Source organism: Channa argus, chromosome 21, assembly GCF_033026475.1.
Source record: "Channa argus isolate prfri chromosome 21, Channa argus male v1.0, whole genome shotgun sequence".
Lineage (NCBI taxonomy): Eukaryota > Metazoa > Chordata > Actinopteri > Anabantiformes > Channidae > Channa > Channa argus.
This window is the reverse complement of record NC_090217.1, coordinates 8,028,941-8,047,088: the sequence shown is the minus strand read 5'-3', so window position 1 is coordinate 8,047,088 and position 18,148 is coordinate 8,028,941. Positions and strand designations below refer to the sequence as shown.

General features: G+C 39.9%; 1 protein-coding gene across 1 annotated transcript in view; it reads left to right on the top strand.

Moving 5' to 3' along the window:
- The first annotated feature begins 12,810 nt into the window (after nucleotides 1-12,810).
- Nucleotides 12,811-18,148, top strand: part of sema3aa (sema domain, immunoglobulin domain (Ig), short basic domain, secreted, (semaphorin) 3Aa) — a 64,282-nt gene continuing 58,944 nt past the window's right edge. The window contains exon 1 of the mRNA XM_067490476.1: nucleotides 12,811-12,832. The gene's annotated coding sequence lies outside the window, so the exon portion shown is untranslated. The remainder of the gene's footprint in view (nucleotides 12,833-18,148) is intronic.

The following is an 18,148-nucleotide window of genomic DNA, read 5'->3' as shown; positions in this document are numbered from 1 at the left end:
CGGGCAACAAATAAAGACAAAACCAAATAAAACAACCCATTCTTGTGGGTGAAACATTGTATTTCTCTCACATCGATCTACACAAAACCCCTGAACACACTCCAGAACATACAGTATTTGGCACCGAACTAAAGTCTAAACTCAGAAATCAGTGTTTCCTTTAATATGATTGATATTTGTTTAAACTGCAGCTTATCACCAGACTGAAGTTGATGTCATTTATTATTGTTAGTGAGCCACATCACCCATGTTGTGGGAATTTGCATAGCCAAGGTGGTTATGAGTGTTTGTGTAATTTAAAATTACTTAATAAGTCCAATCCATACTGAAAGTGCTGGATGCATTTCTGTCTGTGGTGCAGCACATATGCTGCCGTGGCTCACCTTACTGCATTGTTCTATCAAAGGACACAGCCAGTTTCCAGTGGTCCCAAGGGTCTCTGTAAGCAATAAAAGGACTCACCTTCACAAAAGATGCCACAAGTTCTTCAGAGTTAGTTGAGATATCACTTCTTTCTCTTTTACTATGTCCCTTGGTCCAGGTGCTGATTCGACACACCAGTGCCCGTTGGAGCGGAGCATTGATTCCCCTCCCCAGTTATTACATCCTCAGGGGGGTAAGAAGAGAGGAAAGAGAGCGATATGCTTAGAGCAGCATTGCCCCCTCTTGTTCTAAAAATGCTGAGACAGAGAGGAGATGCGCTGATCTGTGTAAGATACACTACTGAACACTGCATGATGGGCACGATAGTCTGTAACCTTTTGGCTGAGGTTCAGGGTGATTGGTACAGTACATAGCATGTGATCAGCTTTTTATCTTGTTGTGGTTGTTGTTGCAGGTTTGTTCCTCTCTATGGACAACACAAGGTCTTTTTTCTGACAGTCCAAACAACTACATCCCGCTGCCCATTTTTCTTACCCAAGGGTTCTGTAGCCTATTTTAATGCTACTAGTTGTCCATGGTGAATTACAGCTTTTTGTCCTGGGCACAGACTATTCATCCCAGTCCTTTAAACCTTTATAGTTCCTTTGTCATAGTGTACCTGCTCATTGCCTCCATTTCCACATTGACATGGGATTAAAAGCACACGATTTCCCTGCTGCCATCATTGCTACCCCCAGTCACTCAGACAGGGAGGGTTTTCTTGTAGTTGGTCCCCTTCCCCTGTAGGCTGTAATCACCCTGGGAATAGGGTAATTAGGGCCACTGTAGTGTAATTACCAGAGCTTGAGTTGTTTAATTACGGCCTTCTCTGGAGCTGTCTGATGCCAGTGACAGTGAAGGCGCCACTCACTGATGGAGTGATTTTATCCTCTTGACTGCTACGGCTTGTCAGGGACAAAGAGAGAGAGAGGGCACATAGTGATAGAATTAGAGGGTGAGAGTGGGAGGGACCGCAGGAGTTAAATTGAGAGCGAGACTTAGAGGTACAGGCCAAAAGAAAAGATCCTTTGTTGATAAATGTACATGTCTTAAGTAGTGAGGGAAGGCAACTTATCACGAAGCAAAACAGATTTCATTTCAGAACCGGAGATGTACCATTGTGTGATATATTTGACCCCTGTTGTTTTCTGCTGCTTTTTTATTTGTTGCTTGTTTGTTATGAAGCCAGACATGATTTATGAAACCCATCATGAAAAAGGAGAGCAGCTGAACAAGTGCAATACTTTGGCTTGTATTACTTCTGTATAGTGCTAAATTTACTATTAGGGTTCATTGACAGAAGGGTGTAACAATTGTATCAATAGAAAGAGTTACAAAATTTGCCGGTTTAGCTTCTTTAATGTGAAAAAGAAAATTCTTAGTTTTATATGATTTGAGCTTGAACGCCTTAGCATTGAGAATTGGAGTTGGTGAATTTTGCTTTGGAAATACTGACAAAAATATGTCATATACAGTCTATGTTTTAGAAGCTTGAATATGAGTCAGCATCTTCATAGCACACTTGGTATGTGCACCTTATGTTGTGAAATTTGAATATTTCAAACATAAACAGCAGGGGCAACATGATGAACAACCCTTCAGTTGGCAGGCTGACAGGTTCCTGTTTTAAGAATCACACACGAATGTGTCTGAGAAAACTTTGGCCTCCCTTTTGTCTCATTCAGTGGACCGTGATGTCTATGAACAGCCATCTTGGACCTGTAGATGTGAAGATCTGTGGGGCAAAGGGCAGGGAGGTCAATCCCCAAACTAGGCAAAAGGAATTTACCCAGGCGGCCATACATTCCCCCAATAGGAAAGATGACTCTGACTGCAGAGTGTCTCAGACCAATCCAAGAATAGTTCACTATGAGCTGTTTCCTGCCACCCACAGACAGATGATTTTAAAAGCCTGACCGGACTTAGAATAATACTTAGATTAAAACCTTGTCCTAATATTTTTACCAAATCAAAACCACCAACCAACCATAAGACTGTTTTGAATTTAGTTTGACTGAGGGGGTTAAATTTTATTTCAGATGAACTCAAAAACAAGTGTGTTCAGCATTTCAACAGTTCTCCTTGAAATAGTTGTTTGAGTTTTTATCTGTGTGACTAATGATCAAGAGGCTAAACTAGCTGTGACATCTTTAGTTGCATTCCAGTAAGCATGTGCATTTGAATTGAGTTTGTATAACTACTGTACCAGATACTCTCTTAACTCAAAAAGGACAAAACGCATTTCCTGACAGATGTGTCGATTGATGGTGGCCCCTGACCTTTTGAACCTTGACCTTCTGCCTCTCATATCATTAGGTTTAGCAGCATTAACTCCTTTTTAGGGAAAGCACTAGTGATATTTTTGTGTTGATGGAAGAAAGTGTTTATCGAAGCAGCATCTTAGCTCAACTCATCGTTGTTCCTCAGCAGCATGTTGTAACTCTCTCCATTATGAGGGTTGAATGACAGACATGTGTTTCATATCCCGATCTTTACACAGATGAGTTACAGTTATTGTGAACACTGCAGATGTGACATGCTATCATTCTAAGATATCTGACATGGGGCTTGACTGATGTTACAGCATGAAAGAGGAAGTCCCTCTGGGAAAGTTGGCAATAGATGAACTGGCTGCTTTCCCCGGCTGATGAACCACAGCAATGCAGGGAATCACCTCTGTCAGAAGACAAGGATGACTGACTGTGGCAGTTTAAAGTCCTTAAAACCATGAACCATTCAGTATGTCACTGAGCCTTTATTTGTTTTCATTGAGTCTATATTAACACTCTGGATGTCAGTCAGGTGGAATCATTGGTCATATGAGTGTAAAACGAGGAGAGACCAATGGTTTGTAGAGAAGTGCTATTTCCAGACACTCTCACTCTCCCTGTTGGCTACGATGCATGTTGGGATGAACCCTGTCAGACACCTTTGGCTCTCTACACTCAATATCTCTGCCACAGTCCGCTAATTTGTCCTCAAGGCACATTACAATTTGGTCCAGTATTTTTGGGGATTTTGTTCACACAGTGGATGCTACAACCTCGTTGGCACATTTTGTCTTCAAGAGGCGCTTTTTAGTGAGGGCCAATGCATATGTTGTGGATCATGTCTAATGTGTATCCCAGGTGTGGCAGCCTGTCATAAAATAAATGAGAGTGCCAACTTTAAACTCTTACTGCTCTGTAAATTTGCTGTTATGTTGCTTTGATTGGCAGTTTATTGATTGCACAACATATAATTACTTGCTTCCAGCACAATTACTCTTTCAGTGTCGAAGTTCCCATAGAGAAATATCTCTGCTCTATTAAAATGCTTCTCCTTTGCCAACACGTTTGCTGTTTACATATTGTCACCTGGCACATTTCTACCAAATCACTCTCTCATGAGATTCTTTTAAACAAAACAGACCACTTTTGAAACAATTTTAAAGCATTTAGAAGTAGATGGTGCTTCATATCAGTGACCTTCCTCAATTCCAGGTGCATCTGTCTATGAGCTCTCTCTCCAATTAAGGAGAGAAAAACAACCTAAGAGAACTGAAACAAATTCACTCAGGGAGCAAAAAAAGCAGCCTCAGTGTTTGATCTCTGCAGGCAACGGTATAAAGAACCCTCTGCTGAAAAGTTTTATCTTCAGAATACACTGCAGCCTTACCTCCTCCACCTCAGTGACCTTGTCATTTGTCTTTCCATCTTATCATAGGAGGTAATGATGTTGACATTCATTCCTTATCGCTATAGCAAGGGATGAAACCAGACTCTCCTGTAGCCAGTCAGTTACAAATAATTAAAGTGGAGTCTCAGTGATTTACCAGGAGACCACAGATCAATAATAGCCTGTAGTGTAGAGACTAAAAATACTTGGTAGGTTTTTGCAGTTAATAAAAATAAAATAAAAAGCCCTCTCCATGGATTCTGATGTGTTTCCAGTGTCACGAGTGTCAGTGTAATCCAGTTTTCTGCCAAAGTCTGGTTTTTAATTGGCTCCCCTGTGTTGATCATCGGACTGTTCTCTTCTGGATTCATGAAGCAGCAGTACAGTGCTACTCCATTGCTGCCTATTAGAACTGACAGTTTAGCATCCATCACTTAATGTGTCCAGTTTCTCATGCTCCTGTGTGAGGGAAAACTTAAAACTAGTCCGACTGCTCCACTTTTCTCGTTTTATTTCGGCTTTGTTTTCCTTTTGTATAGCCTGTATGGGCGTATGCAGAATAGTATTAACCCTATCCCATAGTGTCTGTCAATCAAAACAGTGCCTGTGCTTTGTTCATCATGTCACTTTTGCCAAGCGCCTTTAGCAGAGATGAAAAAGCCACCTGACCCCTTTTAAAGCAAGCTCCACTTGCAGCTCTGTGATCGTTCTACCATTTGTGCCCTTCCCGTAGGTTGGGGTTCAGCCCCACATTTCATGGCTTCAGACACTCTCACTGAGATCAAACTCCCAAACTCCCAACCCCCTGCTGGGACTCCCTCTCAAAGTGCTAATGACCCTGTTTGTCTAAGGAGAAACCTGTTGTCCCTCTTCTGTGTATGCCTCCCTCCCAAACCCCAACTCCATGTTACCTTTATAATGATTACTTTGCCACTTGTGCCCTACTTGTATGACCTTAGGTGCCTTAAAGGTGAAGGAGGGTTGAACTTTCACTGTAGGTCAGCATCTTTGGTGGGAGAGTACTGCTGGCCTGGCTTTGTTGGAAACAGACAGGGGCAAACACCTGCTGACTTGCCACTGACACAGGTGTTGACATGTCAGCGAACACCTCACATAGTGTAGATTGCTATATTAATACTTGTTAGCCGTACAGCCTCAGATTTAGCCTCAGGAAATTTTAACCATGTCAGTTTGATAGATCCACAAAAACAAAGTACCATCAGTAGGAGGATACTAAATGTTAATGTCATTGCTTGCTGGCTCGTCACAGACTGAAAATACATTTAAAATTCAGTGTAAATCCATCTTAAATCACAACATGACAAAGGACCAGCTGTATCGTTTCCATCTGGCCATGTTTCAATAACACAAACTATGTAAGAAATCTGATATGAGAGCTGTGGCTGTGTATCCGGTGTTTTGCAGTGATGCGTCTTTCCTCTATGTCAGCGTTTGGGATTGCAGAGAGATCATCTGAACTGCGATGATGCTTTCCTGGTCTCAGACCAACTCTATGTCATACATGAGACTTGAGGCCTCACATTACCTTGAGCCCACTGAGGCATTTGTAGACAGATAATTTCAGTGACCTCAGACAGCAGATACTCATTGTTCGCTGTAGTCATTGTTTGGCAGAATTACTCTCAGGAGTTGAGCTCGTTGCCCTGTTTGGGGAAGCTGGCAAGAGTGTATGTGGTAGCTCAATTAGTGGTTTTGGCTCGTAGGGCAGGGGATCAGTGTTAGTAAAGCACAATAATGGTCTTCATGTTGCACAAGATACAAGATAACCAGTGAAAGATGAAGACTCATATTTAATATAATATGTAATTTGTGCTAATTTCCATAGAATATTGTAAGAGGTAAGGGGCCACATATAGGCTAGATGCCATGAAAATCTCATGCTCAAATACCAGAAACAGAGAAGCTGGTATCAACTGAGAACTCAACTGAGTTCAAGCATCTATCACTTAAGCAGATGTCGTTTATCTTTTCAGTACTAACCTTTGATGCTGGGTTTGTCTGTGGATATCACACCCATTTAGAAACATGTGTGAAATGTTTAAAGGGTGCTTTACCAACTCCAACATAGTTTTTAAACTTGTAGAGACCTTTAAATGTCAGTAATTGACATGGCTAAATCACAAAGCATTGAGCCTGTAGCGATGTATCTAATTTCCCCCAGTAATGGATATATGCACATACTAAAATTATTCTCAATTACTTCATAGACTGCAGATTTTCCCTATTTGGGACTGTTACTGTTCTGCAAGAATGCTACAGAAAACATCTGCTTTACTTTAATTTAATAAGAAATGTACATAGTTATTAAAACCAAACATTGTTATATAATTCTGAGAGACTAAGCATTCAATAACGTTTGAAGCAGAAATCTTATATTTAAACTAACTGATTAATGGGGTTATTAATCATTATATAAATAAAGTTGTACTTTTATAACAGTATTTCATGTGCACAATGTTGTAAAGCATTACCACAGTGTAGTCTGACCTCTATGCATGATTTTTCTCTTAACGACTACTCCCAGACGTAAAAATCCGAAAGCTAATGACTTTAATACTTTTTGGGCAGATTCTTTGATTTTGTTTTACAGGGCATTTTTGAATGAGTCAAACACACTTGTGCTTGATTGTGACTTGCTGCTCTAGTACCTGTAAGTAAACAATTCACTCTATTGTGAGTCTCTGGTCTGATTTGTTAAGGGTTCAGGTTTAGCTTTCCAAATGTTTGCGGTTTTCAATTGAAAGCCTTCACAAGAAATCCAAATATTCTTGTAGCAGCCTCAGAACAAGTTCCCCGCCTGGTGAAATCTGGTATGTAGAAGGAAAGTTGTCCAGTAGGTAATTTCATGCCCCTGCTGTGATTAAGCAGTCAGTGATGAGCCATGGGAAAAGTAAATGCTTATTTCTATACAACAGTCTATAGATGAGCCAAATGTGTAATTGGTTTTGTGCTATCGGGTAGTTTTTAATCTAATTCCAAGTGCAAATTATTTTGACATTTTGATTAATTTATGCAGATGAAAAATTAGATGAAAAGTTAACCTTTAACACGTTAAGCTTGTTTCTATATTTAAACTGTTGGCAGTGAAGGTTTTTCCTTTCTATTTCCAGAGCTTTTATTCCAACTATCTTATTACCTAGAAATTATCTGTTGTATAAACTAAACAAAGCCATGAAAATCTCCTGAGAACAAAATACTAACACTGTAAACAACATCAATGAAACATGACAGGCTGCAGACCTTACGTGTGTGTTTCAGATTTAAGTTTGTTATGTTTAAGCAGAATTTGCAATTGTTTTACAGTTTGAAATAGAAAATCAATTATATGAGTTTATAGGTTGAGGATGATGGGATTAATAAAACATGTCTGTTGGTTTTTCATTGCTCTGAGCAGCAGAGAGCCCCATTCACAGCTGGAATCAATACACATTTCCTAGGAATAGGATGCGTGAATAGATAATTATAGTCACTATGGCACAGAGAGAATGCCAAAGAATTGTGAGCATTCCATAATTACTCTCGAGCATGTGAAAATGAAGTGCCTGCAGTGCTGATTCTAGTGTTGTGAGTGTTGGTGTTAAAAGGAGCTGATAATGCCTGCAGAGTCACCACTAGCTCTGAAACAAAAGTAGGTTACAGACTGCAAATGTGAGAAAGTGCTGCTGATGTGACAATACAGCATTGAGTTAGATGTGTGGATTGAAAGCAACACTGAGACAAAGCTTTAATGGTATTAATTAATTTTGCTGCTCTGTGTTTCAGTCAGATTTTTTTTTAGAGCTGGAGCTTTCTCCATTTATTGTTAGTTTCATCTGCTCTGGGCCCAAGACAGTGAGAGGGTTTTTTATTTGGTTTACTTTTTGGTTTAAGAGAAAAGGTGAATATTCTTATTCGAACATTCTCAATCCACCAGAAAGGTCATTTAGGGGTAAGAGATGAAATAGGACTGAATGTCATCAAAAAAAAACATCAACCCAGTTGGCAAATGAGGAATGTATTTTTGACCACTTTGTGATAGATTCCATGTTTCACACTTAACACAATGAACGGATGACAGCTAAATAAACAAGTCTGATTTTTCCTTTTTCTGTTTTTATGATGCAACTTGATGCATGACGGCCAATTGCAGCCACAGGATTACATCACAGAGAAGGTGAGGCGGATTTTAGACTTGGCCCTACATAGAAAGATGAAAAATAACCTTTTAGGGAGGCATTTTTTTATCCTTTGGGACCCACTCAGTACCTCCATTGTGTGTGTGCTGGATATTGTTAGGAAAAAGAATCAAAACCCAATTTAGTGCAAGAATTATTTTCCTTTAGCTGAGCCAGAGTCCTTGTAGCTATATGGGTTCACCATCTCTTGTAATGGAGGCCCTTGTTGTGGTGTAGGGGCTGTGTCGTAGCCGTGCAGCAATATAACAGATGTCCTCTGGGACACTGATTGAGTTTGAAATAGGGCAGGTCAGCCCTGAGGTATTCGAACAGGACCTAAAGGACCTGCAGGAGCCCCCTTAGGGCGGCGCTGGCTAGTAAGGGTCACAGAAGGGTCATGTTTAGTCAGTGCATCTTGGAGCGTGCCGAAAACCACGTGGGTTCTACTTGTCCCCTATACCCAATTCACCTATTCTGCAGCTCCAGCCCCGGCTGACCGTGAGCCACATTCAGGCCACATCTGGATGCAATTCTCGGTTAAGCTGACGATGAGAAATCCTACTGCAGTTCCTCGGGCCTGGGGAAGCAGTGAGATTTTAATATAACCAAAATAGAATGAAGATGAAAATGTAAAATGGAACTTCTGTTTTATATTCTTTCTTTCTTTATTTTTTTCTTTGCACCGTGGTGTCTGTCAGCCCTAAACGATGGCTTTTACTGTGGGCTGTCAAATCTGTGGATTTAGACAAATGTGACATATTTATATGGATATTCGTGGCCTTGTGGGGTTAGGCGGAGGGAGCACAGTTTCATATTTGAGGCCTGTATAAAATGCAGTCACATTTCATTAAATCCAACCAGATTTTGGAGTACCTGCCAATAGTTTGCTACACTCTTTTTGAGTGATGCAATGGGGAAACGGCGTGCACGGGCAAAGCAAAATAGGACACCACATGAATCACAGAGAAAGAGTATATTGAGAGGGTCGACTAGTTTTCTAGGTAGCACTCTAGACTGTGGCTCAGCTACAATAAAAGCAGTATAGGCACTTGTCTGTATGTAATGTAAGGTTAGCCATGAGCTATTAGGCTGCTAGCTGCACAATTTATCAATAGCTTAAAAAGAACTGGGCTGAAAACGAGAATGTGTTTGCCATTAAAATCTGAAACACTCCATTCAGTGTGGCTAGGCTGTAACCATTTAGATTGGTTTACAGTTTCTCATTAAATTTTATATTTTGCACGAGTTTGTGTTAGTAAAAAAATATTATTCACTGAACTTTTGACGTATAAATGGACATAGACTTATTTTATTGCATTGGCTAATGCTGCACATTTGTTTGCAATTTTAGTTATTTCACAGAGAAAACTAAGAGCAACATAACTCAGGTAACCTATCGGACATAACATTGAAATTTTACTCACGTGAGGTTACGTCAGTAAAAACATCTATATAGTTTCACTGCACAGGGAAGAGAGAAATTCAGATGATTAGTTTAAGATTATAGTTTTGCTGACATTCTGCCATAGTGTTAAATATTAACACTAGCACTGAACCTCGTTTCACCTCCTCCCTATCAAAAAATGTGTGCAAAGATTCTGTATTTACCCACTTTTGAGGGATCCAACCACATCAGAAGTGTTTTATTGCCTCTTACATTATATCTTGTCCATGCCCACAAATTTTTCTTCCCCTAAAAATGTGTGAGATTACGGAAGACACAGATGCTCTAAGTTACGTTTCTCTAAAACTTTAGGTGGAGAAAGCTGTTATTTCTTTTTTATTTAAGGCTCAGAAAATCTGAACGTGTGGTTGTAAAGGAAGCTTATTTTCCATCAAACTTATTTCCATTCCTCTAAGTACCTGGTCATTTTGTGCTGCCAATAGGTCAAAGGCAATATGGTGCCGAGTTACTTTGACTCCAAGTCTCACAGAAGCTGATTGCGGCTCAGTTGGCGTCACATCTGGCTCAGTTAAATTGCCTGTGAAAGCTGTTCATTTGCATTGACGAACTGAGGACTTCTCTCACTCTTGGACTGGGGTGCTTAAGAATGTAACTCCTATTAACTTCAGATAGAAATTTGGATTTAAAGTGAATTCATCTGATACAATAAAGAATATATGTTGACATCTGTCATGTCCTATATGAGTGAGTAGCCAAACAATATGTTATACCGTTACAAATGTTGTGTGTTTGGCTCAGAGTTGAGTTGTGGTTATTGTGGGGTGCATTTTAACCTGCATAAGTCCCAGTAGATGTGCCCACTATTAGTTTCACTTTGTTATCGACCACAAGTGTGCGGGTATGTGTTTATGTACATGTGCGTGCATTTATACAAGTGTATACTTTAGGAACAGCGGTTGTGAAACTCCTAGTTGTCTACTGGGATTTGCGTGGTATCATGTTCAGGTTTTGTGATGTGGTGTAAGATGCTGACTGACCCTCTACAGCAGTAAAATCAAAACCAGCTGGGAGACGTCACTCACTGTTTACTGATATTTATCTGTGTCTCGCACTGATTACATGACCGCTATCAAGGAAGGCTGAGAAAGTGAGAGAAAAGCATACGACAGGAAAGATTTGGTGGAGGAAAAGGAAATAGGGGATCAGAGAACCCATGATAGGGATAAGTCTGAAATTTGAGAGATGGAATAGATCTTAAAAGGTCAATTCACCCACATTACCCTATAGTTGTTTTTTTTTTTATCTGCTAATATTTTGAGCTATTCAGTGGATTTTTGTTTGTCCAGAGAAAACTGTTGCAGGTTCCCTAGCACAATTAGGATATTTTGTATGGAAAGACATGTTGCTTTTTAAAAAAATGAAATTATCTTCTTGCCAATTTAATGAAACTAACAGCAAGTGGTTTGGATCACGCCTGCATACTCAACCTGTAAAAATATAATCACTGATCAACAAACAGTAACAACAGCCACTCGTTTTGTTTATTGCGATATGCACATTAAAATGCGCAAAGGGGCTGAAGGCATCAATCTCCAATAACTCTTTGTGCATTAATAAAACACATGGACACATAGTCACATGGAAGTATGAACAGGCCTGATGATCTCGGGTAATCAATACACCATACAGTATAGTGCAAATGTTAGAATCAACAGTCTAAAAAATGCCACACGATAAAAACAAAGTTAAGAACAATGTTATGGAAAATAATAATAAAATAATTATTAAAATTTAAATATAAGTTTGATTCTTTAATGATTTGATATTATCTGTTGCTCACATGACCATCAGCCTGAGCAAAAGACCTTTGGATGCAAAACTGAGGTTGCATGCTGTGATGCATTATCCACATCACCTTCTCATCAAATCATGGGCATGAAGATCAGGCTGCGTGAATCACAGCCTCCCCTTTATTTCCCTGTTCTGTCCAGACCTCAACACTATCAGTTCTGTCAGATTCACAGACAGCAGAGGTCTGGGACCCTCTTCCTGACCTGCCCATCAGCTCCCAGAGGATTTCCACTAATGAGGCACTATGGGGAACAGATGCAGGGAGGCCAGCCTGGGCAAAAACAACCTGCCACAGTCATTTAATGATCAGACACAAGGTTATGTCACCGAGGCTTTCAGGACAGCTTGTTTGTGCGTGTTTGTGTACATGTGGATGTGCAATAGAGTAATTTTACCTGTTTCTGTGCATAACCATATCCATAAAATAGTTAACACTGAATTGTTATTGTCTTTGATAATTCATCTGATACATTTATTTATCACAAACTAACGTCCTCATTCAAGACCATTTGAGAGATTTTATCTAGTGTGCTGAAGAGTGAGGTGCTTCTGAAGATACATAGCAACACTGCTTTCATTACTAATGGCTTTTATTTCTGTACTTATTAGGCAGAAGAGGTGCCCTCAGCATTTGGTATGTAATTTCAGGAGGGGCTGTGGAAATCCAGAACACTCTTTCCATCCTTTCCAAAGAGATGAAGTGGTGTATTATTACAGTACAGCTGTAATATCAGATGTGAAATGTCCATGCATGAAGAATAATGCCCAGGTCATTCCTTGAATAACACATGGTCAGTGTTCAACCCGGCACACGTGTTCCGCCTGCTCTTAGGAAATGCGTTCATTCCAACTCCCCAAGGTTTTAGGCCTCGACTTCAATCATTGCTATAAATGTTAGGACATGTTTGTGTTTGTGCAATTGCCTGGCGTGCACTCCAATGCCTAGTGATGTTTGCATCAATTGTGGTTGGAAAGGATTAAAGGGCCAGTTCATAAAAGCGAGAGGCAGCTGCCAAGAGCAAAGAAGAAAACGAAAGGAGGGAAATCTGTGCCAAATGCTCACAGACTGTAAGGAGTCATTTGAAAAGTGGTACTCTTATGTAATTAGCCTAGTTTAGCTTTATTTCTGTCCTTTTGGTCAGTCTTCTTCTTGATCAGTATGTATTGTAACATAGCATGACAACACTGACATCAAGTTGTTTTCCTTATTTTAATAGGATCACTTCATCGAGAGAATGTGGAGGAGGTAGTTTCATAATTGGAAGGAGGCAGCATATCTGATCCAGATGTGTGTTCACACACTGTCAAGATGTTTGATCAGGTACCATGAGGCCCACTTTTTCTTTCTGTCTCTTTTGGTTTCTCACATGCATCTCATTCTTGTCACTTATTTTCTCCCGTCCTCTTCTTACTTCTGTCTTTCACTCTTCTCCCAGTATGACATGTCTTATAAGACCTATATACCTTATAATCCCTTATACTTTTTCAGCTTGCCCCATGAGGGAAAGATGACCCAGACAATAGAAATGAGCACATGCCAGCTGTTGGTAGCAATCAGCTCACGCTTACCTCAGCCCCAGATCAGACCATAGATTAAATGCAAAACAGAAACCTCATGCTAACTGCATTTGGATGCTGATGCTTTTCATGTGATTCTGAAGTGCTTTTGGCCCAGCATCAGCAGAGACCCCTCTTTCATATACATATTGAGATTTATGGAGTAAGAGCACATAATAAAAGTTGATTTATAGAGTCCAGCAGGTTCAAGGTTTATTTTGGAAAATATAAACAAATATTAGTCTATTAATAGTTTTTCTTCATCAAATGTATTTCAACATGGATAGTACTACAATAATACAGCACAGATTGAAACAAGAAAATAAATGTGCGTTTTGGGACATTTTATGGTCGTTGAAGCACACAAATGTTGCTGTTGCTTTGCTAAGAACCATGCTAACATGTATATGTGTAATATGTTAAATTCACTTGATGAACATTTCTTCAGTCTACTTTACAGTATGTGTTTCTCCCTAAAGAGCTCAGTTTATGTGTCTAGACACATTTGTAGTTGTTGGGTTGTACCTTCCATTTACAGCTAGTATTAGCACTGTCCTGGCAAGAAACAGAAATTCAAATGGCACAATAAAATCCGCTCAAAACAACTGGGCCCACCCAAATCCAAGCTTTTTAACAACGTGAAAATAGATATGTAATGCAGAAGGTGATCTGTAGGAACAGTTTTTCTTAGTGCTACAGGTCTTAAAATGTCTCAGGGGAAAAAAGCCTGAGCCCACTTAGAGTAAAGAAACAGACGCGACTGTGTAGGAGCCCAGTAAGGCACATTTTGAGATTGTTGTTCAACTTACACAAACATGATAAGTTTGAATTGAGGTCTAGAGTGAGACCTACACCTTCACTAGCTCCTTAGTCAGCACAACTGAATAAAGACCTGCAAAATCCTTACAGGGTTTTTGTAATCATATTGATTTACCTTCAGGATGAAGGGGCTGCAGTGATTAAGTCATAAATAAGAAGCATGTCTTAGTTAAAGGGAATTATTAAACAAACAGCTACTGAATTGGAGAATTCAAAGTTGTGTGTGTGTGTTTGTGTGTGTGTGTGTGTAAGCGAGCGTATGTTGGGGGGGCGGGGGGGAATTTACCATGACCTTCGTGAGAGATTGATCTGAAGGCTGAAGTTGACTGACTTTAAAACTATCATCCTCATACAATAGTGCTGCTGGGGTCAGCTTCTTGATTGAATAATCGAAGATCCACCGAAAGGAAATGAGGGAATCTATTTTAAAGTGATTGGGTTATCTAAGTAGAAAATTACACTATTGATTTTCATTAAAGTGCCTGGGCGCATGTTAAGACTGAATTCATTAAGAGGAATTCTTTTAGTTGGTCTGTCTGCACTTTATTCTTTCCTCACACTCTGTCTTTTCTTCTTGCTGAACAGGAGAAGCAGTAGCAGATAATGAATGCAAAGATAGATTAACTAGTTATTATTACAAGCTTTCTGTGCTTACATTGCCAGAGCCCATCATGTAGTCAAACAGGTGTCATACAAGTGAAAGTAGTGTGCTCCTATTGGACATTTTAGAACCTGTGTTTTTTTTGTTAAATTGTTAAAAGGCTGCCTGCTTAGGGTTCCATGTTCAAAGCATTGACCTTGTTTGTTTGTTTGTTTATTGTTTTTTATATTTTATGTCTGCAAATGTTCCCACCTCTGGCCCCAGTTTTATGTTTCCATCCATTATGAAAACTGTATCCTAGCTGTGCATGAATGACATGACGGTGCTAGTGCAGGGTTAGCCGTACTGAAACTCAGGTGGAGAAGCCAGATCATATCTCACCATGCCAGTGGCAGCACACATTACAGTATGATTGGACAGATTATTATCAAAGACATGCTCATAACATAGAGAGCTTGTTACAAAGACAATGTGCCTTCTGTGTGTTTGCCTCCATGGAAAACTTATCTTTAAAAGACAATATCAGTTTCACAGCAAGTTCACTTGTGAGGGCTACAGGGACGTATGCAGATGAAGGTTATGAAGAGTTTTTTTAAATTAGTTTGTTTTGGTGAAACAGATGTCTCCGCAAGTTAGAGTTCACCTTGCACTGGATGTTTTGAACAGATGGATAAAACCATTATTGGTAGCTTACTTGTAGCTACTGTCACCTTTTATGAAGTGTTTCCTTAGAGGATATCATGTGCAATAATTCTACTTGAATCTTCTTAAGTGAAGAGTTGAACTTGTTCAAAGCTTTCTCGGTTTTACTTATGCGGCAGAATGTAAGTCGTGTCACATTCCCTAAGCCAAGGTGCTAGTGTTTTCTACTACACACGAACCACCTTAAACCCGTTGACCTCGGCACTAATACAGGTAAAACCATGGTAATACCGGCATTGAGGCAGCTTTGGATGTTGCTATTGAAAGGTGAGCAAGGCAAACAGAAAAGTGGCAGGGGGCATGGGAATCAATGGCAAAGTGGACAGAAGGCCAATGCAATCAGGGAGCAGAATGAAGCAGACTCTAAGCCTGCTGAGTCGGCTGCATTGCAACGAGAGAGTCATTTGGAACTGGGTGCCTTTTGCTTGTCCTCTGGGCAGCAAACACTATCCTGAAAACACAACAAAGGTACAAGCGTTACAAGTAGTACTACAAGCATTACATTTCTCCCCCATTTAATCTCCATCATGCACTTTCACCCTAATGCAGTGCCCTAGCTGTTCCTATTAGGAGGAAGCCCCTGAGACAGAGATGAATGAGTTCCATTTTGATTTCAGTGCAGGTTTTTATTTATTTATTTATTTTGAAGAAATAATGGCTACAGCAGGAAGAGAAGTAAATTTTTTCATAAATATGTTTTTAGTTCATAGAACTGCTGGTAAAGGAGAAAAGCATGGAGGTATGTGTAGGTTGAGGTCATTTGGACTATTGTGCAATGTCGTCATTTCTGTCCTTGTAAATGTGTGCAAGTGGGTTTGTTTGCGTGGTGCTTGCATATGTTGTTTTGCATGTGTGGTGCGTTCTGCAGAGGCTTATTAAAAGTGGTCACTGCTGGATGGCTACGTTCACATCCAGACATCAGCACACGGATGTTCTGCAGCTGCGCCTCCCTGCCTCAAGACGAAAACAGTGTTTTAGAATCGTATGGGAAAACGCAACACAGGCGCCTGACGGGGAGTTTGTTTCACATAAGGCCTCAAACTCTGACATTTTGATTTTCTCTGGGAGCTTTTATTCAAGGGTGGTCTAGCTGAATGCAGTGAAGTCACTACTTTCTTTCATTTCCAATGAAAGCATGGGTGGTGTGGTTATTGTAGACCACAGACAGTAGTAGTTACTGTAAAATCAGAATATACAGGTCTCACTGCAAAACAGGCAAACTGGCCAATGGGGCTCTTCTGGTTGGAATAATATAAGACTGTTTTCTCTGTGAGATCGCTACTGGCGGGCCAACCTGCTGCCATGCTGTTTTCCTGTTAAATCTCAGTTGAGGTCTCTGTCCTCTGGCTCCATTGTGAACCCAGTCTCATCTTTGAGCAAAGTGGGAGCCCTCCGTGAGCTGTGTGTGGACTGCACAAATTGTGTGTGTGTTTGTGAGTATGCGACCTTACAAATTTGCATGCACAAGGAGGAATTATATATCTGTGCTAGCGGTAGGCCAAACCCTGACCCTGTGCAGGAAGAACCATTGTTGTTTTGACGTTTTCTGCGGAAAGTGGAATTTATGAGCGAAGGTTTGAAGACAGATAACCTATAGTGATATCTCCAATTTTGACCTGCATGACATCACACTTGATACTGAAACACAAAGAAATTTGAGGTTGCCAGCACATTCTTTAGATTTCTTATTGAAGGTATACTTTTTTAGTCCTGTAACCCTATTTTCAGCCTGGCAGGATTGGATATAACAACTATGAGATGATTGAAAAGACGATTCTCCCCCTTTCTTTTACAGTCCAACAATTACTAAGCATAGTAAATACAGGGAAAAGTTGGAGGATGTAATGGGTAATTTCCAAATGTAATACGCAAATCTACTACTGAAATACAGAAAAATACCTTCACTTATAGCCACCAGTTTAATCTAAGTATCTTGTAGTTGTAGCTGGAAAGTATGCAAGTAGTTGGTAGAAATACTCATCAGTTGTCACATTGTGACAATAATTTAATGAGAAGGGGTAAAAAATATTGAAAACGGTGTATAATGTTTTCATGTGTTTACCACATAACTGTTTAGTAATTTGGTAAAAATAAAAGGAAGATTATTCTGCGGCGTTGCTTTCAGTGTTGGTGAATCATGACAACTGTCACATCACTGTTGAACTTTGTACTTGTAAAACTTCCAAAATAACTTCCAAAATAGTATTCATAAAATTTAAATGTACCCTAGTCATTGCATGACTGTTCTACATATACACATATTTGTACATTGTGATTTAATTGTTTATATGGCTAATTAGAACAATGTAATAGTGAATAATGAATAAGGTCTCAAAAGGTAATTTAACATACTCTTAAAGCGTGCCAGCTGAGTTTCATTGGCTGTGTGTGTGTAAGAGAGAGAACGAGAGAGCGTGTGTCTGCATGCAGGGTTAGATGACTGACTGGGCAGCATGAAAGCACATTGTAGTGACTCCACTCAGGTCAAACTCTCTCCAGGGACTAGTAGTGGAAAGTGAATGCTGCCAGTTTGGACATTGGGCCATGACAACTGCTCTCAGCGACATCTCATCTGACAGACCAATTAGTACTGACGCCAGCTCACAAGCACCCAAACAGTGGACAGACTACTGTATAAACACAGAGTACAGTAGAGGGAAGTTATGCTCTGAAATAAAGCATAGCTTCAAAACTGCTACATAAGAAACATGCAAGTACATATTTTACATCGGGTGAGACCTTTGTATTTCATTTAAGTATGTGTGGTCACTCTTGGCCGAGCGATAATTGGGCTTCCTTAATAAATTAGGAAATATATAGTTACTTTACTCAAACTGACTCACAACATGTAGGTGAAATTACCTATCACACTTAAAAGCTTTTAGTTTTATCCAACGCACTTCTTTCCACATTAAGGAGAAGCATTTAGCAGCACTTGCCAAGCATTAAACAGATTCC